Source organism: Podarcis liolepis, assembly GCF_965112155.1.
Source record: "Podarcis liolepis genome assembly, chromosome: 10".
Lineage (NCBI taxonomy): Eukaryota > Metazoa > Chordata > Lepidosauria > Squamata > Lacertidae > Podarcis > Podarcis liolepis.
Window position 1 is genome coordinate 48,161,561 of NC_139562.1, and position 23,453 is coordinate 48,185,013.

General features: G+C 43.6%; 1 long non-coding RNA gene across 2 annotated transcripts; it reads right to left on the bottom strand.

Annotated features, from left to right (window-relative positions):
* Positions 1-691: 691 nt before the first annotated feature.
* Positions 692-23,004, bottom strand: LOC310687964. 2 transcript variants are annotated; one of them, XR_014516689.1, is made up of 4 exons: positions 22,646-23,004; positions 22,114-22,147; positions 20,145-20,284; positions 692-1,989 (listed from the first exon to the last, which is right to left on the bottom strand). It is a non-coding gene; the product is annotated as an uncharacterized lncRNA (long non-coding RNA). The 2 variants fall into 2 exon arrangements; XR_014516688.1 differs by lacking the exon at positions 22,114-22,147.
* Positions 23,005-23,453: the final 449 nt, after the last annotated feature.

Sequence of the window (23,453 nt, forward strand, 5' to 3'; positions counted from 1 at the left end):
AGTTTAATGCAAAATTCTGTATGCAATTTCCCCTAATATACACGTTTTTGCAAATCAATTTCCCCTCATATAATGCATTTTGTATGTTATTTTCACTAATATGTGAATTTATATGTACATGTCGCCATAGTGTGTGCATTTTTGTACACATTACTAGGCTGCAAATTTCAAAGCGCCGCTTTCACTGCTTTTCGGTTTTGGGAAGTGGGAATTAGGAAGGCTTGCCTTTCAATGTGAACCAAATCCAATTTTGTCCCATTTCCACTCTCTGGAAGTTGTTCTTCAACATTCAGGCACACGACCAACAGATGGATGCAGTTTCCACATGACCAATGGATGGGGAGGTGCCCACAGAACAGTGCAGAGAGGGAACAAATCTGATTGTGTGACACAGCAATGTGTTCTCCTTTCTTTCCTATCAATAGTAATTAAATGACACCACTTTGAGGCCCGAGCAATATCTGATTCCCCCACTTCCTCTCCCTTCTTTTACAACAGCTCCAGAGCTCAGGTGGGCCAGTGCTATTTTCAAAAAACCAGATAGAAAAGGATTGATTTCCTGCCCCCTTTTTCAAGCTATTTCATGCAAAAAATAAAAAAAATCTAGGATGCATGTGTTGTGAAGTAATTTATCTGTGTAATGTAATCTCTGGGCGAGAACTTACTGACAGTTTGTTCAAGGGCAGTCAAATTGCCTCAAGATGTTGAAGTCTCTGAGAGGATTTTTAATCACATCCTCCCCCCCCCCAGCTGGGTAAATTTACACGCGTTTTCATTGTGCCACATGAAGGGGCAAGATGGGTGGCAGCTGCTTTGAGAAAGGTGGCAGAGAATCATCTTGGTTATCTGAGTTACAGGCAACTAGAACACAGCTGCAGTTGAATGAAATTGTCTAGAAGCAGCAGGATAGTTGAACAAGAACCAGTCCATTCCCTCTTAGTATTAGCTAGCTATGTGCAATAACATGATCGCAAAAGTAGGGGTACAATCCATAGGGCAGTTCTCCTTTAAATTAATGAGATCTTTGCAAAAGCATGGAGTGGTATTCCACTAAGTTTTACAAACAGTAGACCCACTGAGGTTAATGAACATAACTAAGGTGTTGTTCACATTACTGCATATTGTGGCTCCAGTGTGCTGCCGCCACAGTATTTTAAGCTGGGTTCAAACAATGTTACAGTGGTGCCTCGGGTTACATACGCTTCAGGTTACATACGCTTCAGGTTACAGACTCTGCTAAACCAGAAATAGTACCTGTGGTTAAGAACTTTGCTTCAGGATGAGAACAGAAATCATGCTCTGGCGGCGCGGCGGCAGCGGGAGGCCCCGTTAGCTAAAGTGGTGCTTCAGGTTAAGAACAGTTTCAGGTTAAGAACGGACCTCCGGAACAAATTAAGTACTTAACCTGAGGTACCACTGTAGTTGCAATCTGTTTGTATCCCGTAGCTTTTAGAGAAATACACCTGTACGATGTGCTTTCCCCCCTCAAAGCAGCTTCCGTTCCATTCCAATATGGAAGCCACATTTCCATTTTGGTGTGAACTGTTTGCGAAGAATTTGCGCATGTACAGATGTCGGGGCATGCACAGATGAAATCTTCACTGAAGTGGAGCTTGATGTGGGGAAAGAAATCACTGGGTGAAGACATCCCTGCCCCCAATCTGGTGTGAACTGCAGCAGAAGAAAGCAGGTTAGAAACACAGAGGGAGGAAATGACCTAACAGAGTTCCAATCTTCTAATGTGAAGATACCATAAATTAGGACCATTAATTTTAGCAGCTGAGTAAAACTTAGTTGAATATAAGCCATGGAAAGGACAAAAATGCATCAAGTATTTCAACTGAAGTACTGTGATTATTGGGCTATGGGAATGGCTTCAGCAAAACGTTCATTTTCTCTGTGGAATACAGCTTCACAGAGGAATTCTTGACATCAGTCTCCCATTCAAATTGGACTTGTCCCAAAACAGGAAGACGGGGATCCCGTTTTCTAAATAGGAACAAAGAGAGAACAATTAAACACGACAGCAACAACACTGAAAACCTTTTATAGCACATTATTTAAAGTCAGCAAAACAGAAAGGCCTTTTCCATCCACCCTTGTTGCACTTCAGATATTCCTGCTGCGTGAAACATGGAGCAGAATATCCATCACTGTGTGGAACATAATCTCGTTTCTCGGCTCTGTTTACGGCACTATAACTTATCTTTGCCCAGAATTGTCATGCCATAACAACTTACTTTTCCCTTGGTGTCACTCTCACGAATAGAATGGAGGCCAAGAAGGGGGGGAGGGGTGATTAATGGTGCCTATACAGGCGACACCAGAATAACAGATTACCAACCTGATGTGACAAGTGCAAGGTGTTAATTTCAGAGAACGCTGCACCCATGGAAAGAACAGCACTCCTGAGCCCATGTTTCCAGTTGAGTGATGTGAGCACCAGGCATATTGTTGAGAGTAAAGAAACAATAACAATGTCATCGTGTGCCCCTCGTGAGAATTAAATGACATTTATACGAGGTGTGGACAGGGGTTGTTTATTTTTTAGTTTATTTTTAATCTGGAAGAGAAAAGAGTGGCTGAATTATGTCAGTAGCTTTATTTAGGATCCATTACATTACAGTAATTCTCTCAACAGTGCTTCGTTTAATGGAATGGGTAGATAGTCCAAGCCCTGCTTCCATTCACTTCCACTGAGGGTTTCCATTTGTTACACATTAAGCAGCTACCCAGGTATGCAGGTGTAAAGGCCTGCATGCTTAGCAGAAATGGGAATAGAGCTAGAGAAAGGGTCCAGTGTTTCTACTGAGCTGCAGGTACTGATACAAATCGATTGTCATAACTAAGGAGGGAAGCACTTCTATTGTTAAAAATTATTATTTTTAAAATCATTTTTATTGATTTTCCAATAAGAATCATCCAATTAATATATCAAAATCATAATACTTCAATTAAAATAACAAAATTAAAATAAAAAAGACCAAATAATAATTCAAATTATATTTATTAATTTTTTGGAGCTCCCCATGGTCTATTGTTAAAAATTAAATACTCCCCCATCAAGTCTCTTGTAAATATAGGAAAGGTAAAGGGATCCCTGATAGTAAGTCCAGTTGTGAACGACTCTGGGGTTGCGGCACTCATCTCACTTTACAGGTCAAGGGAGCTGGCGTTTGTCTGCTTCCGCAGTTTTTCCGTGTCATGTGGCCAGCATGACTAAGCTGCTTCTGGCAAAGCCAGAGCAGCACACGGAAATGCCATTTACCTTCTTGCCACAGCGGTACCTATTTATCTACTTGCACTGTGTGCTTTCAAACTGCTAGGTTGGCAGGAGCTGGGACTGAGCAACAGGAGCTCACCCTGTTGTGGGGATTCGAACCACCGACCTTCCGATTGGCAAGTCCAAGCAGCAGAGTGGTTTAAACCACAGCACCACCTGCATCCCCTTTCTTCTAAATATATTGCAATATAAAAATGAGAATTCTCTCCCCCCCCCCCAAATACAAATACTGCAGCCATGTTTGAATAAAGTTTTTTTTTTTAAGGCAGACAATTACGGTTGCATTCTCAGAGCTCCTTTATGCAATAAAAAGGGCATTTTTCATGCAACTTTTTATCCCACTGTACCAGGAAATTGCAGGCAGGGGCTTGCTTAGTTCTCTCTCTCTCTCTCTCTCTCTCTCTCTCTCTCTCTCTCTCTCTCTCACACACACACACACACACACACCTGAAGAATGCTAGCTCTTCTCCCAAAACATTTACATGAGAAGTGGCTTCTCAAGGGAACTTTCCCTCTGTCTGTCCTGATGAACGCCACCTAAAACAGAGCCCAAGTTACTTCCTTCCTCACCAGAAAGTTGCAGCATCTACAGCAGAGGTGCAGAACTAGTGGATTTGACCATTCACTATGGGGACCACTGTTGGATGAGCATCATTCCTGGCCATTGACCTTGCTAGCTAGGGCTGATAGGGGTTGGAATCTAACAACACATGAAGGGCCACAGTTTCTCATCCCTGCACAAAGGGCATCTTCTGGGGCTCTTCTGCCATTGGAAGTGAGTTGGGTATCAACCAGAGACCACCTTTTTAGCTGCAGCATCCACATGTTGAAATATCCTCAACAGGAAGAGAACATGACATCTACATCATCATCTTTTCAGAAGCAGGAGACCTTAGACATTTGTAATTATTTTAACATAGCCATTAAAAAATTGTGATTATTTTATACTATTTTTTTTAATGCTTGTAAACTAACTATAGAACCTCTGTGGCTGAGGGCACAGCTACGGTAAATGATTTATTAAATACAAACTTCACACAGGACTGCTGGGGTGGTGTGTTTTTTTTTGAAGTGACCTCAAGATTGATTGATGCCCTACCCTTAACGACCAATGGAAAGATCATGCAGAGAAGTGACAAGTGGTTCTAGCAATATGAAAAACAGAACAGAGTGTGAAAGCACAGAAAGAAAATAGAAAGAAGGGGGGAATCCAATACCAACCTAAAAGGGAAGACACAGCCTTTTGAAAACAGGGTTGTAGCATTTGCAGGACTGCCAAAGAAGTGGATTTCCAGTCCTCTGAGAAAGTCTGACCCTTTAGCCTCACACATTTTCTTCTTGGATTGGAAGGGAAAGTCAGCGTTTGGAAATTTTACATTGGAAAAAAAGGCTACTGAAATGTTTTATTACTCCAGTGTGAAAAGGGTAGGACGACAAGGGTGGGTTTTTTTTGGGGGGGGGAGTGGATGCATGGGCGGATCTCTGAATGTTCAAATCTTCTGAAAATGAGTGGCAGTGGCCATTGTTTTCAGAGCCAGGTCTTTGTGAATTGCGCCTCTAAAAATAATCCTATTTATTCTGAAGTTACTCACAAACCCAATGTTTGCCTGGATGCATGTGGACTAAAAGCAGGGTGGAGGCATACATGCAAGCCCCACCCAACCCCACCCCACATCGTTCCGCACACCAGCTTCTCTCCAGACATTTTCAGATTGAGATGGAAGCTCTGAAAGTGGGATCCTGTGAGTCACCAAACAACTTCTATGGTGCCGAACAATGGCCCTGGAGGCAGGAGAAGAATCACTGAAGTAAAAGGTAAAAGTAAAAGGTAAAGGACCCCTGGATGGTTAAAGGTAAAGGTAAAGGTACCCCTGGCCGTTAGGTCCAGTCGCAGATGACTCTGAGGTTGCGCATTCATCTCGCTCTATAGGCTGAGGGAGCCGACGTTTCTCCGCAGACAGCTTCCGGGTCATGTAGCCAGCATGACTAGGCTGCTTCTGGTGAACCAGAGCAGCGCACAGAAACGCCATTTAGCTTCCCGCCAGAGCGGTACCTATTTATCTACTTGCACTTGATGAGCTTTTGAACTGCTAGCTGGGCAGGAGCTGGGACCTACAACGGGAGCTCACCCCGTGGTGGGGATTCAAACTGCCGACCTTCCGATCGGCAAGCTCTAGGCTCTGTGGTTTAGACCACAGCGCCACCCGTGTCCCTCAATCACTGAAGTACAGTTCCTGCAACCCCATCTCCCTGAGCCACTCCAGTAGGATATCATGGCCAACGGTACTGAAAACTATTGAGAGGTCAAAGAGAATGGGCTGAATCAGGCCTGTCTTAAGTATATCTGCCGCCGTGGTGCAAAGATCCCTCTGGCGTCCCCCCCCCCATTTCCCAGAGTTGCTGAGCTTTTTACGGCACTGCCGTCAGCTTTGCGGGGCTGGAGGAGGCGGGCAGCAGCTGGAGGGCGGCTCCTCCGGCAGGGAAGAGGAGGAGGCTCTGGGTGCGGCACTGCTTTGGCGTGGCATGGCGGAGGTGGGCGAGGGCAGTGAGCTGATGCTGAGAGGCACTGCGTCCAGCCTCCGCCCCTTCCCTGGCACCCTCCAGAACATGGCGCCCTGGTGCCGCGCGACACTTGTCTCTATGGGCAAGACGCCCCTGGGCTGGATCACACTTCCTCCATCATTCCCAATGGGAAAGGGGAGAGTTATTGTCCAGCAACAGGGTCACAAATTATGCCATCCCAGTTTAAAGATCTCCACCCCACTCCATCCCCCTGTCTCTCCTGTGAGCTATTCCAGCGACTAGAAGAAAATTAAAATTAAAGTGACACCAAATAAGTTCCAAATGAATACATGGCATTTGTTTCCTAATGAATGGAATATTGAAAGTCTTACATTCATTTCTCTACTAGCAATAAATGAAATGAATGGTTCCCAATTGTTTCATTGTCCCACTCATTGCCAGACAAAAGCACACCCCTATTGCATATTCCCTCTTTGTACAAATGGCAGACTGTCTAAATCGGCTGCAGCGTTCAGCCCACCCTGCTTTATAATTTTATATATCCTAAAAGGGGGCGACTGCCTGAAAGTACTTTTTGGGGTTGTTGAGGGGTAATGTTGCTCATAGTTAAATGGGAATTAGCAAACTTCTTTTAATTAGGTTTGAAGAAGATTGAGGAAACACAACACACACAGAGAGCTTTTACCCGCGGGCCAGCTTTGAGCCTCTTTCTCCCTTCCCTTGCTTTGCCTCACTCATCACTGACTCAGACCACTGTGACTTGGTCAGTGGTAAAGACTTGGGCTGGAGCAGTGCACACACGTAAGCCCCGGGCACCAACAACCTGTGCTACACCACTGGTTTGTATGTACAGGTTTTTTGCATTAGTGCGAATCTGAGGGGACAGAAGAAGAAGAGAACATTAGTTCAAGAGTCTACTGGAAATAGTTACGAGCACAGCCAGAAGAGAAATGAAAGAATTGAAGAAATAGTGGACATGGAAAGAGGAGCACCTGAAAGTAACAATTGAACCACCCAGCCCCAAAATTGTCTGTGACCCTGAGTGGAGTAGTTTGGAGTCTGGTTTCCAGGGCCAGCCTGCCTATGTGGCAGAACTGCAAGAGGGGTTGCTCCTGAAGGAACCCCACCTCTACCTCTGTTGTTGCTGCTGCTTCTGCGTGGCTCAGGTATTTTAATTATTTTTTATATTTTTCAGTTTTATACATTTCACTAAGTTTACAGTCATTTTAACATTTCAAAGCTTGACTTCCTTCCCCCTCCTTCTGCGGTTCCTTAAATTTATTTTTAATATCTTCAGCATATTGAAATTAACTTAATTTGACCATTTATTCACCTTCTTTAAATATATACTCTTATAAAACTGCAGGTTATTATAATAATCCTGCCAGTGCTCGATTTCTTATTCTTCCGGTAAGTTTCGCCATTTCTGCATATTCCATCAGTTTTTGTATCCATTCTTCCTTTCCTGGGACTTCTGCTTCCATTTTGGGGCAAGTAGCACTCTTGCCTCTGTAATAGCGTACATAAATAAATTCCTATATAGTTTAGGTAGTTCTGTCCCTATAATTCCCAGAAGAAAAGCTTCTGATTTTTTTTTACAAACATTATTTTCAACATCATTTTCAGTTCATTATACAGTATATCATTTCCCATGCGTGGCCCAGGTAAGGAAGGCTTTGGTGAGGGTAGCACCTTCCCATTTCTCCTCAGGCAGCAAAATTCCTTCCCTACCGATTTCCCTCAATTTACTGGATTACCCCCATTCAGATAAACCCAGATTTAAAAGGGGAAAGCTTCAAGACTGGCATTGTTTGAAGGCAATGTCATGTGGACTATGCTAATTAATTGAGAAGGCAAACACACAGTAAACTCTAATGTGGACAACCTCTTAGAATTCATTCCTGCATTGCTGCATATGATCTTTTGCTCCGCTTACAGCAGGCCTGGTACAGCCTCCGGGTATAGGGTGGTATATAATTTCAATAAAAACAAACAAGCAACCTGCATGTGATTTACATTTGCAGGATGAAGTACAGTGGTACCTCTGGTTACAAACACCTCGGGCTACAGACTCCGCTAACCTGGAAGTAGTACCTCAGGTTAAGGACTTTACCTCAGGATGAGAACAGAAATCACGCAACAGCGGCAGTGGGAGGCCCCATTAGCTAAAGTGGTACCTCAGGTTAAGAACAGTTTCAGGTTAAGAACGGACCTCTGGAACGAATTAAGTTCATAACCCAAGGTACCACTGTAAAGGCAAAAGCAGGGCACAAATGCAAAACTATTACTAAATAAATAAGCAAATCAATAATTTTATTCACATCCATTTGCAAAGCATTTTATTTTTTTAATTGAGATCTATGCAATTTCTCTGGTGGTGAAATTTCATTGCCTTCAGCTTCAGAAGGCTGCCAAGCTCATCATAATATTTTATATGTTTGATTGACGCTTCCCCCCCACCCCAGCCTCTTTTTTCCAGCCTTTGGTTGATTTGCCTCTACGTTCACCTGGAAACACCTGAAGTTTTAAAACGAAGGCCTGACAGTGAAGCAAACCAACTCAAATACCTTGTTCAGCACCTGGAGATGAATCAAAATACTTCCCCCCTCCCCTTGTAAAAGATCGGGTGTGCCAGGAGCTGGGTGCCTCCAGGGCCAGTGCTGAATGATCAGCAAAGTAGAAATATAGATGCTTTGACAAAAACACCATTTGCTGTGTCCTTGCCAATGGCAGCTATAGGGTTTGTGCCAAGGGAGGGGAACCGCAGGCTCAAGGGATGAATGCAGATTTCTGGGCCTCCCTATATGGCCTCCAGGATTCTCCATAGTCAATGCCCGCTTCCCAGGTCACACCCCAAACTGCACAAGGACATTTTGTGTGGTAGCCCCTAAGTTGTGGAACTCCCTCCCCCCAGAGGCAGACCCTCCAAGTGTCCCTATTTTCCAGGAACAGTCCCAGATTTACAGAAGCCGCCCCAGTTTCTGATCTGATTCCAGAATGTTCCACTTTTCCTTTCCTTTCCTTTTACAGTTTTATTTTGATTTTCAAAAATTAATTACATATTTGTTTCCTCAATTTTTTTTAAACAAATGTAAACTTCCCATTCACCCCTCCATGGTTTCCTTGTTTCCCCTTTATCCAGACATCCTTATTTTCATTTGAGAAATGTTGGAGGGTATGGAGTTATACAACTCCCAAGCCAAGGAGATAAGTAACTACTTTTAGAAGTCATTTGAAAGCAGCCCTGTATAAGGGCGCTTTTGAATGTTTAATGTTTTAGTATGTTTTTATATATGTTAGAAGACACCCAAAGTGGCTGGGAAAAACCATTCAGATGGGTGGAGTGCAAATAATGAAACTGTTGTAGTAGTAATTATTGAGTAGGACATCCCTAGTTTCATCAGAAAAATGTTGGAGGGAATGCGACCAGTCTACTGGGCCCTCTCTCCCTGTTGCTGAGCTTTGAGCAGCCACTCTCTGCCTCCATTGCTGGTGGAGAAGTGGGTTGGCGTGAGTTGTGAGCTGGAACCAGATGCTCTGGAACAAGTTAGGACCAATGAATGACCAAGGATGCAGGAGCGCTCCTAGAAGGATCAAATGGTCAGCCTAGGTGGGTGGAGTCAGTCTTCTGGAGTCTTCACTGAGAAGCCTTCCATCTGCAGTTCAGTGATTCACCACATGGGGCAACCTCATGCTGAGCAGCCTGCCAGCTCTTGACATCTCCTCCACCCTTCCACCAGTTATAGTCTGTTTGGTGTTAAGACAATTCCCAAGATTTCCTGAAGTGGAAGGCGTCCTAAGCACTGTGATAATAGAGTGAAAGCTCTAATTTCTAAGAGCACCATCACCTGTAGATCAAATGAGCTGAGTTGCTTCACTCTTCTTTGATCTCTTTCAGAAACATTTGGATATGACACAAAACCAGGATCAGGACATTATATTATCTTTGGGCTCTAACTTGCTCAAATACAGTGAGCTTCGAAAAAGCATCAATACAAGACAAAGAAAAGGGGTGGGGAAGAGAGAAGTGGAAAGTGTTTGGGTGGTGTCGGCTTGGAACGAACCTTAGGTAGGCTTCAAAAAAAATACAAAAAGCTAAAGACATGAGGATTAAGCATTTGCATTACTGACTGGTTTAGGCAACCACCACTTTAAGCCTCATGTGTGAAAATGCCTTTTGGCAAAGAATCTTGAAACAGCTCGAAGCCATTGGCTTAGGCAGTCACAAACTGTCTTGCTGTAATTATCCGCCTATGAGATCTGATGCTAGAAAGCAGGCGTGTTAAACATTACAAGATTGGCTTTGTGGTACAATGTGTGCCTGGCTATGAAGAAAGCCCTGCCTTCCCACTGAGTTTTCTGCAAAGGCCAGCCTGGCCACCTCACTTCATTCAATCCCCTTACTGCCCAAGAATACAGTGATACCTCCAGTTACATACGCTTCAGGTTACATACACTTCAGGTTACAGACTCCGCTAACACAGAAATAGTACCTCGGGTTAAGAACTTTGCTTCAGGGTGAGAACAGAAATCGTGCTCCGGTGGCGCAGCAGCAGCAGCAGCAGCAGGAGGCCCCATTAGCTAAAGTGGTGCTTCAGGTTAAGAACAGTTTCAGGTTAAGAACAGACCTCCAGAACGAATTAAGTACTTAACCCGAGGTACCACTGTAGTGGCAGAAGGACCTCAGCAGTGAGGAACCTCCAGTCTATAGGCCAGACCTCCCTGTTTGAGCTGCAAGTCTGTTTCTGTCAAGCCACGCCCACCTGCCTTTAACCTGAGGCAATCTGGTCCAATGGGGCAAATGGGGCACCACCGCACCAGCCTCCACCTTAATTCATCCAAGCCCACCTGCTTTCTTACTTATAACCAGTCCAGAGGTTGGCTCTGGCCATCTGCTTCCTTCTCTATAGTCTCAGCGTTGCTCTTCTAAAACTCGCCAGAGGAGAATGGGGACAAAATGATAAAGAGTTGGCTCCGTCCACTGTAGGTTCTGACTCCACCTACTGCTGGGCTTTATGCATTCTACCCCCCCCCCCGGCCATGTCCCAGTGGACACCTGCCACCACTCACCTGAGGCAAGATGCAACATGGGGTGTGGTGCAGGATTGATTTCAAGCTGTGACGGCAAAAATGGCTCACCTGACATGATTGTGGCATGAGGTAGTTGACAGGTGGGATCCAGCCAATGGATCTAGCCTGCTAGCTAGATCCAGTTTCCCATCCCTGCTCTAGATGTCCTAAAATAACCTGTCCAGAAAATGCAACATGTATCTAGTAGGGTAGGGATAGCACAAGGTGGACCCTCAAGGTGACCCTAACCATTGGCCGGGGCTGACGAGGGATATTGCCCAACAACATTTGGAGAGCAGCACATTGGCCACCAGGATCTAGAGCGATTTCCCCCAAACTTGAGTCTCCAGCTGTTTTTGGACTACAACTCCCATCATCTCTGACCATCGGTCTTGCTAGCTATGAATGATAGGAGTTGTAGTCCAAAAACAGCCGGAGACCCAAGTTTGAGAAACCCTGATCTAGAGGCTTCTCACTGTTGCTTACAGCTGTGAGGGTGGAAAGACTGAGGAGTTCAATCCTGAACTCACCAAAAAGTAAGCCAAATTCTATTCAGAGAGTCTTTCTACATGCTTAGAGAGTGCACTGTATTTCTGCTGTGGAGGAACCGGAAGGAAGTGAAGGAACTGGAAGAGAAGGGAAACTAAAAACAACAGAATTAAAAAGAAAGGTGTGCTTTGTGTCTTAATTTCTACCTTACCTCCCCAGACGTATCCTTTACACCAAGCGAGGGACAGTTGCTGGCTTAGTGCTGAAGCTTTTCTTCAGCTAACCGGCAGCTAGCTGATGAAGTTTATATTGTCCACAAACCTAGACACTTTATATTAATTAACCTTTCCCAAATTTATGAGCTGAACATTTTAGCACATCCTCTGAGGTGTACTACTAACTAAAACATACTGAAAATTAATCGCAATGTTTTTAGTATTCTGCCCCCCCCCCTTCTCCTTCCCGTCTAATAAACCATTTCAAATGTCAGTTCATGGTTAAGAAATTGGCAGCCTTCTTTCAGTAGACTGAGTGGCTCCATTGAAAACACCGAGATAGAATAAACAGTGAAACGATTTTGTGAAAACAAAAATAAAAAATCACATTTAATGTCTTTGTTCTTGCCTCTGAAGGAATGGCCTGTGTGTGCTAAAGACTTCCAGTCAGCCCTCAGATTTTAATAGAAAAAAGTAACAAAGACCTTCATCAGGCTGGAGCAAATAATGAAAATGAGACGCAAATATCACACATGGGTTATTCCTGAATTCTTTTGGCTCATCTGGCACATTTCAGCTATTATTTTCCATCCATAATAGAACTCTTGGAAAGGTGGATGGTTTTTGGCAAAGCTAATGCTAATTACGCAGCTGGCAGGCTATTCTTATTGCTGTGGCGACCTGCTTCCCTATAAAGAGTCTACCTGAGTTTGGCGAATATTTGACAAGTGTTATTATTAGCCACTGTGCTTTGGTACTATGCTGGGACATATTAGTCCAGTAGTTCCCAAACTTTTTGGGGCCACCACCCCTTTAGTTCAATAAACCCATTCCCAGCACCCTCTACCCTACGCTATATGAAGCATTATTCGGAATAGCAGTTTGCACAACCCACTAAGGAAGATGATAACACAATAAAATTTGACATGGTAACAATTTGAAACAGCCACCCAGAGTGGCTGGGGCAACCCAGTCAGATGGACAGGGTATAAATATTTTTATTTATTATTTTGCTTCCAGGAAATATAAAAACATCATAAAACACCGAACATCATCATCATCATCATCATCATCATCATCATCATCATCACCACATACATTCAAAATCCAATTAAAACTAATAAGTGTGATTAAGGCAACTAAATTAATGAACTTGATCCAGTTTTTCAAAATCTAATAGCCACTTATACCTCCAACTTGCCCCTAATGTCCTCTTGTCTCTTAGTGCTCCTCCTGGGTACCCTTACCATCTCCAGGGGTGGGACCAGCCACTTTGGGAACTGCTATATTAGTCTATTATAGGGTAAAGGTAAAGGTACCCCTCACCATTAGGTCCAGTCGTGGACGACTCTGAGGTTGCAGCACTCATCTCGCTCTATAGGCCGAGGGAGTTGGCATTTGTCCACAGACAGCTTCCAGGTTATGTGGCAAGCATGACTAAGCCGCTTCCGGTGAACCAGAGCAGTGCACGGAAACACCATTTACCTTCCCGCCGGAGCGGTACCTACTTGCACTTTGATGTGCTTTCGAACTGCTAGGTTGGCAGGAGCAGGGACTGAGAAATGGGGGCTCACCCCGTTGAAGGAATTCGAACCACCACCCTTCTGATCGGCAAGCCCTAGGCTCTGTGGTTTAGACCACAGCGCCACCCGCATCCCCCTATTATATGGTATAGAGTCTTGAACTCCAGGCCTTCAACCTGGTCTGATACTTTTTATTGGTGCCCAGTTCTGTCTCCCCTTTGAGACGGGGGGGGGGTATCATGTGCATGGTATAATACCCCAGTGCTATTTTTCTAGAAAAAGAGGGTGTCGAAACTCACCCTGAACACCTCCCTTATTCTCTTAGAGAAAAGGTAAAAAAGGTAAAGGACCCCTGGATGGTTAAGTTCAGTCAAAGGTGACTCTGGGGTTATGGCCCTCATCTTGCTTCAGGCCGAGGGAACTGGCATTTGTCCACAGACAGCTTTCCGGGTCATGTGGCCAGCATGACTAAACCACTTCTGGCGCAACGGGACACTGTGACGGAAACCAGGGTACACGGAAATGCCGTTTACCTTCCTGCTGCAGTGGTATCTATTTATCTACTTGAACTGCTTTCGAACTACTAGGTTGGCAGGAGCTGGGACAGAGCAACGGGAGCTCACTCCGTCATGGGGATTCGAACCGTTGACCTTCTCATCGGCAAGCCCAAGAGGCTCAGTGGTTTAGATCACAGTGCCACCTGCATCCCTGTTCTGTTAGAATGACAGTGGTGCCCACCTGAGAGGTGCCAGAACTTAGTTCAGGTGAGTTCCAGCTGGAAAAAAGCCCTGTAATATCCTGTGAGAAGATGATGTTGGTCTAGACGGGCTATTGGCCTTATGTCCTTTTTATGTTCTTATGTCTTGCCTCATTGGTCTACCTCTATTCCATTACATACTATTGCTTTGAGCAAGAGTGGTTTAATTTTTCTCTATCAGTACAATTCTATATATGCTTACTCAGAAGTAAATCTTGCTGTTTTGGGGCTTACGCTCAGCCAAGTACACAAAAGCATCACAGCCAAGAGCACAAACCGCTGCAAACATCTCTTGAACCTACCCCATTGAACTGAATGATCTTGTGCAATCTCTATTTTATGTTATTTTTTAAAATGTGGCCAGGGAATTTCCTGGTGAATTTTGGCCTAAAGCAATAGGATTGAGCTATAAGATGTTACATGCTCAACTGTACTACAGCTCAGTAGTTTTCCGCCGGGAGAAATAAAAACCTTTTGTCTTGCAAAGAAGCACAATATTGGCAATTACAGATTCCTGGGTGACAAACGCAGAGCAGCATAAATAAGGCGGATAGTGGCAGTTGCTATAGCTGCAAATTAGACTAGTAAATCAAAGGGAATCTGCAAGAATTTCATTTGGAGAAAAGCAGCAAGTAAGCAAATTGTTCTGTGAGTTAACAGTTCAGGGGGGTGGGTGGGTGGGGTGGAATTGTGACATTTGTCACGTCTGATTTCCTTAAAAATACTTTTAGGAAGCTTGCCATTGATTTATCATGGTGTCATTAAGGAGCTCATGGTGCATTTGTCAAACAACGATAATGAAAGATGCTAGTTGCACTTGTAGCTACTTTCTGTCTTTTACAATAGTCCTAATATTAACCTTGAGATTTCCACAGTTGGCAGATAAATGGATAGTTCAACAACTTGCTATGTTTAAAAGAGGCATTAAGCAATGCCTGTTTATAGGAATAGAGATATACACTAATAAATCTGGCTGCTCCAGAGAAGCTCTTCCTAATATACTCACAATATATGAGAGATATGGTGCTGTCCTATTCACAAAATGTTGGCATAACTGGCTTCATTCAGATTGCGAGGTAAGCAAAGTTGGGGAGGTCCACCTTTGTTTCTATCCAGGACAATAGGAGCATCTCTGAGGTACTCAGATGTCAGACAAATAAGTTAGACTGGCCTGAGAGACATTATAGGGACCTCTCTCACAGTGGGGAGCAGCCTGTGGCCATCTTAATCCGTGATCTGCAGGCTTGAGTCCTACAAGTTGGTGGCCTACAACCCCTATCCACACCAGCCATTTTAACCAGTGATATGATGGAAGATGGAATCCAATAACATCTGGGGGCCCAAGGTTGAAGAACACTGGTCTAGTTGCTGCTGGACTCCAACTCACATCAGCCTATACCACTTGCCATGCAATCTGGGATTGATGGGAGTTCAACAGTATCTGGAGGGCCACAGGTTCCCCAGGTTTGTTATCACCGTGGTTGACTGGTGTCCATTAGGAGCACTAGGTTAGAAGGCAAGACAGAGTAGGTGGAGCCAGAACCAGCAAAATTACTGTTCCTATCCTACTCCCTACTGAGATGGAGGTAGAGGAAGCTGACAGGCCATGCTACAACATGGACCAGTTGCAAATAAGGCAGGAAGGGGCTTGCTAAGAGCCGGCAGAGGTTGGTGAGGCAGTCCCCTGTTTGCTCTAAATGGACCACCTGAGCTAGTCTAGTCTATTGTTGAGAACAATTTGGTTTGTAGCTATAGATAATCTCACCAAAGCTTCTTTGGCCAGATCTGAGTAGTGATGCACAGCCTGAAAGTTAGGGCAATATAAGCTCCAATTGTAGGCAATGCTCACAAGATTCCATCTGAAGAGCCATTTGCAGCTGCTTCCTAAACTTTTTCCATTGGCCCTGGAGCATGGAACCTAGTGCTTTTGCTGTCCTGTAGTTTATCAGGTACAGTGGTACCTCGGGTTAAGAACTTAATTCGTTCTGGAGGTCCGTTCTTAACCTGAAACTGTTCTTAACCTGAGGTACCACTTTAGCTAATGGGGCCTCCCACTGCTGCTGCACCACCACCGCACAATTTCTGTTCTCATCCTGAAGCCAAAGTACTATTTCTGGTTACAGATAGGTAGCCGTGTTGGTCTGCCATAGTCAAAATAAAAAAGTTCCTTCCAGCAGCACCTTAAAGACCAACTAAGTTAGTTCTTGGTATGAGCTTTCGTGTGCATGCACGTGTATCTGAAGAAGTGTGCATGCACACGAAAGCTCATACCAAGTACTATTTCTGGGTTAGCGGAGTCTGTAACCTGAAGCGTCTGTAACTCGAGGTACCACTGTGTTGGTATTGATGGCATGCAGAGCAGAATATTACTTAGCTCATTTATTTTTTCTTTCTTTATTAAAATATTTTTAACTCATTTCCTGTCCTTTCCCTACAACATGGGAACCACAAGGCAAATAATAAAAGGGAAAATAAAATAAAAAGATAATGAAATAATATAATCCAATTATTGTTCTTTTTTTCATAAAAGAAGAACAGCAGCAGGGGTCCCCATCATAGTTTATGTTTCCAGATCCTACTTATCTTAATAGCATGCATTTAACTATAGGGTTGCCATATTTTGAAAAGTGAAAATCCGGGCACGAAAGTTGCTGAGCTCTTTTATTTTTGGCCACATCATAGCACTACTTGGCAACCAAGGCAAGGGCAGCTGCCGCTGAGAACTGCCTAAGCTCCCTCTCCTCACATAACTTTATTTTCCTTTTTTTTCTTCCCCAGGTTCTGCCTCAGCATCCTGCTGATTCCCTGCAACAGCCACCACAGCAACACACAGTTTGGAAAGCTCTGCACTAGGTTAAAGGGTTCATAAAAATGCCTCTGTTTGTGAAAACAAAGAAAAATACATTATATCAGAGGAAGCTCTTTGCAAAAATAATCCCATGTGTATTGGGCAAAATTGCAAAACAAAATTGCATAGAAAAGTATGTACATCAAGATACACTTGTGCTAAATGCTAAAGAATTTGCATAAGGACTTAAACAAATAAACTGATGTAGAATGATGAAAAGCTGATGTTAAGACTGGAAAAATGAGAAACAGAGTGGAACTGAAGATTTGCCCAGCCCCACAGAAGGCCTAGTGTATGTGTCTTTAACAGGTAGTAAACTGGTAGAGTAGAGTATGGGACGCAGGTGGTGCTGTGGGTTAACCCACAGAGCCTAGGACTTGCCGATCAGAAGGTTGGCGGTTCAAATCCCTGCGATGGGGTGAGCTCCCATTGCTCGGTCCCTGCTCCTGCCAACCTAGCAGTTCAAAAGCATGTCAAAGTGCAAGTAGATAAATAGGTAACGCTCCGGCGGGAAGGTAAACGGTGTTTCCGTGCGCTGCTTTGGTTCGCCAGAAGCGGCTTAGTCATGCTGGCCACATGACCCCTGTACGCCGGCTCCCTCGGCCAATAAAGCGAGATGAGCGCTGCAACCCCAGAGTCAGTCACGATTGGACCTAATGGTCAGGGGTCCCTTTACCTTTACTTTACAGAAGGCCCAGTGTATGTGTTTTTAACAGATAGTAAGCTGGTAGAGTATGCTATTCCAAACTAGTGAAAATTAAAGTAATCCATTCAAAAACAAACAAACAAATGCTTTTTAATAAACTTTGCAAATGAAACACAGAGTGTGGATAAGCATTTTTAATTGACTATGTTCTTATGTAGTAGAATTTCCTATGTTTCAGATGAAAATCTCTTGTGGCACATCTCTATTACCTTGGTATAAGTAAGTACGATGGTTAAGACAAGGTGGTTTGGGGGTGGATAAAACACACATGAACACTTTCCCCTTATATGTGGAACAGGTATGCCATTTACTGGAAGGAGATTTTCCATGCATGATGTATCAGAGAGGTGAGGAGGCTGGAAAAAGCTTTATGTTAAACTCAATGCTGTGATTGTCTTGCCTGTAACATGATCACTTTTTATAATGAATCAGAGAAGTCTTTCCTGTGTGCCTGTGCTTTTCTTTTTTTAAACAGTGCTCTAGCTACCAGTGGGAAGTGCCTTCTTATTTTCAGTTTATTTTTTTAATTTTTTTTAAAAATAATATTTATTACTTTTCCACTTATTTTCAGTTTAACCACCTAAGAAGTATTAATATTTGTGGCTGGATTGGAACACACTGCCTGCTTACTACTGCAGGGTTAGATTCTAGATTCATTGCCTCTTAAACTGTTTCATTTCTCCTTCTGCTTCCACACATTCTCATTTCAAGATCCTTGTTTAAAGCATGGGAATGTGTCATAAATGACACAGATTGCACATCACCTGTGAATTAAGTTTATTTGACTGCTTATCTCCTGATTTCTAAAGTGTCATTCTTTACCGCTGACCACTTGAAGTCAGAAGCAAACTTCTTTTACTTTCAGGTCTTTCATATGTGAACCTTGCTTACAGGCCCCTGGACCTTTCTCTTAACACAATATTTTGCATGAGTTAGCATGAAATTTTGTAGCTCAGTGGCGGCCATCTTGGTGCCCTTAGCTGCCTCAGGTTGCTAACTTGTTTGTTGTAAAGGTGATGTTTCCCCTTCGCAGTAACACTCCGGCACAATCAGCATGATATTTACAGTCTTTATTACATATATACAAGAACAGCTACAGTTCAGCATTATGCGCCCGAACCCATCGAGTCCGATTCAGGGAGTGGCTTCTACGATTCCCGTGCCAACAAAGTAGGCGTGGGAATCACACGAGACATCTTTGATCCTTATGTTTCATTTCCCTCCTTGTCTGTGCTGATGTGAAAGCCCCCTCCCTTCCTGAGTCGGAGCTTCCTTCCCTGAGCCCTCGGGCAGTTGCAGGGCTCCTCAGCATCCCTGAGCCCCTGCCCTCCCTGAGTGCTCTCCTGTTCTGCCTCTCCTGTCCATTGCTCCTCAGAATCCTCCCTGACATTTGTGAATATGTTTGGGCACAAATGCTAGCGCAATTGTGTATGCAGCAAACATATTTTTGTGCAAAAGGATAAATAAGGGTCGAGGACAGGACAGCGGGGAATATTGGGAACATAAAGGACATCTTCAGAAAATGAGAGAGTACCTTAGTTGTAAGCAGGGATGCTATAGGTACAAATCCATGGCTTCAGTTTTACTCCTTCTCTGAGCTTTACCTTCCCTCACTTTATGTGGTCTTTAACTTGTCCAGTCTTTCTAGAACCTATGCTTCCAACAGTTGTAGTTGTAGTTGTAGTTGTAGTTGTTGTTGTTACTAGAATTTACAGTGGTACCTCAGGTTACAGACACTTCAGGTTACAGTCTCCACTAACCCAGAAATAGTACCTCGGGTTAAGAACTTTGCTTCAGGATGAGAACAGAAATCGCACGGCGGCGGCATGGCAGCAGCGGGAGGCCCCATTAGCTAAAGTGGTACCTCAGGTTAAGAACAGTTTCAGGTTAAGAACGGACCTCCAGAATGAATAAAGTTCTTAATCTGAGGTACCACTATATATATTCTGCCCTATTCCCCGGGGTCTCAGAGCAGTTCACAGAATAAAATCAAGATATAAAACCACAAAATACATAATAAGGATAAAACCAACAATCCAATAACACCCCCCCCCCCAAAAAAATTAAAAGGGTAAAGGATGTCAGTCAGGTCAACTAAAGGCCTGGTTAAAAAGGAACATTTTTACCTGGCACCTAAAGGTGTATAATGAAGGTGCCAGATGGACTTCCCTGGGGAGAGCATTCCACAGACGGGGAGACACTGCAGAAAAGGCCCGCTCTCGTGTTACCACCCTCCGAATCTCTCGAGGAGGAGACACACGAAGGAGGGCTTCAGAAGATGATTTTAGGGTCAGTGTAGGTTCATATGGGACGCGGGTCGCACTGTGGGTTAAACCACAGAGCCTAGGACTTGCCGATCAGAAGGTCGGCGGTTTGAATCCCTGTGACGGGGTGAGCTCCCGTTGCTTGGTGCCTGCTCCTGCCAACCTAGCAGTTTGAAAGCACGTCAAAGTGCAAGTAGATAAATAGGTACTTCTCCAACGGGAAGGTAAACGGCATTTCCGTGCGCTGCTCTGGTTTTCCAGAAGTGGCTTAGTCATGCTGGCCACATGACCCGGAAGCTGTACGCCGGCTCCCTTGGCCAATAAAGCGAGATGAGCACCGCAACGCCAGAGTCGGTAACGACTGGACCTAATGGTCAGGGGTCCCTTTACCTTAGGTTCATATGGGAAGAGGCATTGCGGTCCTGAGCCGTTTAAGGCCTTATAGGTCAAAACCAGATATGCTTACCTGACCTTCTGGCAAATGGTTGTTGCCTGATCAAGTTGCAATAGTTGAAACAGAGAAAAGAAAGCCTGGTTGTCCCTCATGCAGACTCATCCAGCAATCTCCTCCTCAGGACCTTCACCTCAAAATTACCTGTACTTGGCCTGCAGGGTAGGGGGGACAATGATCAATTAGGCTCCTCGCCATTAGAATGTACCTCAGCGTGGGATAGATGGACAAAAACTGGGAACTTTTTCAAATTTTGTGATTGACAATTTGTCATCTAACCACATTTCAAATCTCTGTAAACATATGCTTCAGATCTACGGTGCGAAAGAAACTAGTCTAGAGTTGTAATATGTAAAAGGGGGACAATTAGTATCATCAAGAGCCATTCATGCCCCCCACTGTATATGCAGCCAGCAGTTTCTGAAAAACAAATCTATTGGCTTGCTTTTTCAATTGCTCTTTCTTCTCAATGTGCAACCTATTGGAACATGAAGTTTCATTAGCTCTCTGTTCTGCTTACTGCCAGAACTCTTGTGTTTGTTAAAGGCCTGAAGCAAGATGTACCAAGAGGCTTGCAAATTTCTTTTTTTTTTTTCTTTTTTTTTTTATTCCACAAAGACAACATGCACACAAATAATCAACAAAACACAAACATACAAAGAAAAATACAGAAATTCTCAATCACAACAAACAGAAAGAGCACACAAAATTCTTGTTTCCTTAGTTTTTTCATAACATATTTCTTTGTTTTGGGACTTCCTTCAGCCTGACCGCGAATCATACGAAGTCAATAAATACGGTCACACGTTTCATCCTTTATATTGTCATTGTATCCATTGTTGATCTCTATTTTCCTTATACAATAACCTTAGTCAATCACAATACTTCTCTAAACCCCCTTAGCGTTATTTGCCCATCACTGATGTTTTCCAGATAGTTTGCATATTTTCCCCAGTCCCTGATAAACACTTGATCTTTTATATATCTAATCTTTCCCGTTAGTTTATCTAGCTCTGCATATTCTGTTAATTTGCTTCTCCACTCCTCTACTGTTGGGGTTTCTTCAGAAATCATATCTTTAGAGGTCCGATAATAGAAGTGTGGGAGAGATATAAAAACATACTAGAACCGAAAACACCCCATTGGTTAGCACCACTCGAAATAATAAATAGGAAAACCATCAATATGGGAGGTAACCGGGTAACATACAACCAACTAGTAATTAAAGTGGATGGGAAATGGAGAATTAAACCCTACGAGACGATTAGAGAATACGTATACGATTGGTTTAGTCACCAACAGATTAACCAGATGTTTAGCAGAGACATCAAAGAAAGAGGGTATGTAGACAATGACTCAAAATTCCAGACGGAAATAATAAACAGTAAGGTGAAAAATATATCTAAAGCATATAGGATGCTGTTAGACTGGAATTTGGGAAACGAGGAGGTGAAATCAGTGATGATTTGTTGGGCAAAAGACGTGGGCCACAGTATACAATACGAGGACTGGGAAAGACTATGGAAAGATGGATTGAATTTCACAGCGTGTACGGCGATAAAAGAAAACGTTATGAAAATGTTTTATAGGTGGCATTTGACACCTGTAAAACTCTCAAAAATGTACAAGGTTAGCAAAAAGTGTTGGAGATGTAAAGACGCAGAGGGCACGTTCTACCACATGTGGTGGGAGTGCGGGAAGATAAAACAGTTCTGGGAAAAGATATATACAGAACTGAAAAAAATATTAAAGTACACGTTTAAGAAAAAACCAGAAACTTTCCTATTAGGAATATTACAACGAGAGATAAGGAAGGAGGATTGCAAAATGATATACTACGCGACTACGGCAGCAAGGATCTTAATAGCTCAAAGATGGAAAGAGGCTTGCAAATTTCAGGTAGAAATGGTTTTATTATTCCACTGCTGAGAATCTGCTTCATAATATTCAGAATTGTTATCTTAAATATGCATGTGGTCACCACCTTGCTGAAGCCAAGGTCTGGGTCTGGTCAGCGCCTGTATGGGGAACAATAAGTATAGATTTCCATGATGGATGAAAAATTGGATATAATTGTAAATGCATCAATAATTTTCACTGGGTAAGTATAGACTGTAACTCTCTAGATGAACTGAATCGTATTGCAGGAAAGCATTTTACTAATGCAACAGTGTAGTCTTATCTACTTAGAAGTAAGCCCCATTAAATTAATGAGCCTTACTCTGAGGTTGTTGTTGTTATTTAGACTTGTAAGTCACAAAGGTCTCCAAGTCACACTACATTGTAAGTTGTCAGTATAGGATCATAGCTTAAATCCGGTTTAAAGGCTTTGTGTACCACCTGTTCTGTTATTTGGGTTAACAATGTCAAGTAAATACAAGATGCTGCGTTGTTTTCCAATTTTAAAATACCGTATATAAATAGTTTTCTCCCAGACTGCTCTTTTAAGCTAATGATTTCCAGATGAATACATATTGCACTTCTTCTCGGGGTGAAACAAACAACTTGGAAATTACCTTCCTTTCTCAATTTGGTTTTGACCTTCTGAGCCATGCACGATGTTTTGCTGTGGCTCTAAGCCACCATTTTGTGCTGGGGAGGAATACAGAGGCTGTGTTTCTGGATGTAAAATCCGGCAATGAGTTGCCTGGTGGAATTCAGTGAGATGTCCCTGGCACCCGGTGCAAAGCCTTGATTGCTGGTGATATTATCCGTGCTCCATTTCTGCCTGCCAGCTCTCCTCCCTCGCTATTGGATCCTGCTTGCGGGTCTCTCTGCTTTACCCCCGCTTTTGGGTCTTTTGCAGGAGCTGCCAAGCTTCTGTCAGAGGCGAGGCGGAGACTGGCACAGTACTAAAGGGAGACATAACGAGCCTCGATTTAGCAAGCAGATTGGTGCAATGTGTCTAGAATCAAGCACAAGGCGGCGTGGTGAAATGGCTGCAAGCCTGAACAAAGACAGCATTCGGTTGTACATATGGTGTTGCTGAACAATTCAAGGAAGTCAGTCTCGCATCTCCCTCCCTCCGTGAAAAAGAGCTGAAACCACAAAAGCCACATTTCCACAGCAAGCGGACCCATGTGCCTTGGAAATGTGCGGCGCTAACCTGGGCCTGTTTTCTCAGAACTATGACCCACTGTGTCGACTGGGGCCTACGCCCAACCAAGTGTCATAGCACCGCACCTTCTGTTTCCTCACACAAACACAGCCTTGCCACCAAATTATCCTGGGAAGTTACTACCATTCAGTCTCACTTCTTCATTTGTAAAATGGGAATATAAGTGACTTCCATCAAAGGGATGAGTTTCCGAGAAACTAAGGTAT